This window comes from Myotis brandtii, unplaced genomic scaffold (assembly GCF_000412655.1).
Source record: "Myotis brandtii unplaced genomic scaffold, ASM41265v1 scaffold140, whole genome shotgun sequence".
In the NCBI taxonomy this organism is placed as follows: domain Eukaryota; kingdom Metazoa; phylum Chordata; class Mammalia; order Chiroptera; family Vespertilionidae; genus Myotis; species Myotis brandtii.
In genome coordinates, this window is record NW_005355000.1 from 1,603,410 (window position 1) to 1,604,049 (window position 640).

The 640-nt window shown below is 53.1% G+C and overlaps 1 pseudogene; it reads right to left on the bottom strand.

The window, feature by feature from the left end:
* The window catches only part of LOC102238951, a 1,453-nt pseudogene continuing 813 nt past the window's right edge, over positions 1-640 (bottom strand).

Sequence of the window (640 nt, forward strand, 5' to 3'; positions counted from 1 at the left end):
TCAGTTAGCTTGGGCAACTCTACTACCGGGACCGTGGAAGTTCAACATTGTCGTCACCAGCTCGGGAAGGTAAACGTCATGCTTCCATCCCCAGTCCTTCCGAGCATTACTGTCATCTAAGTTCATTGGCCAACTATCCGCTGTGGCCTGTCGAACAGAATCCACGTTGTAGGGGATCTGGAATTCGGTATGTGCTTGAGAACTTCCTGGGCCAGCTCCTCAGGGCAGAAGCTCGTGGCATTGATGTTGTAGGTCCGCGTAGAGAAGGACTCTGCCGGGGCCTTCATGACTTCCGGGGTGGCCCTGAGGCAGTCATCAATGTACATCATGGGGAGCCTCTCGCTAGGTTTCAGGTAGCGCTCAAGTTTGCCATTCTTCATGGCATCGTGGGAAATCTAGACTGCATAGTTGATTGTTCCTCCTCCAGGTTGGGAGTTAACCGAAATGATGCCAGGATAGCTCAGGCATGGGAAAGCTAAGCCATACCGGTAATGATAATATTCTCCCAGGAGCTCGGCATGCACCTTAGACATCCCCTAGGTCAGTGGTCGGCAAACTGCGGCTCTGCAAACCGTGGCTCACAAGCCACATGCGGCTCTTTGGCCCCTTGAGTGTGGCTCTTCCACAGAATACCGACTTC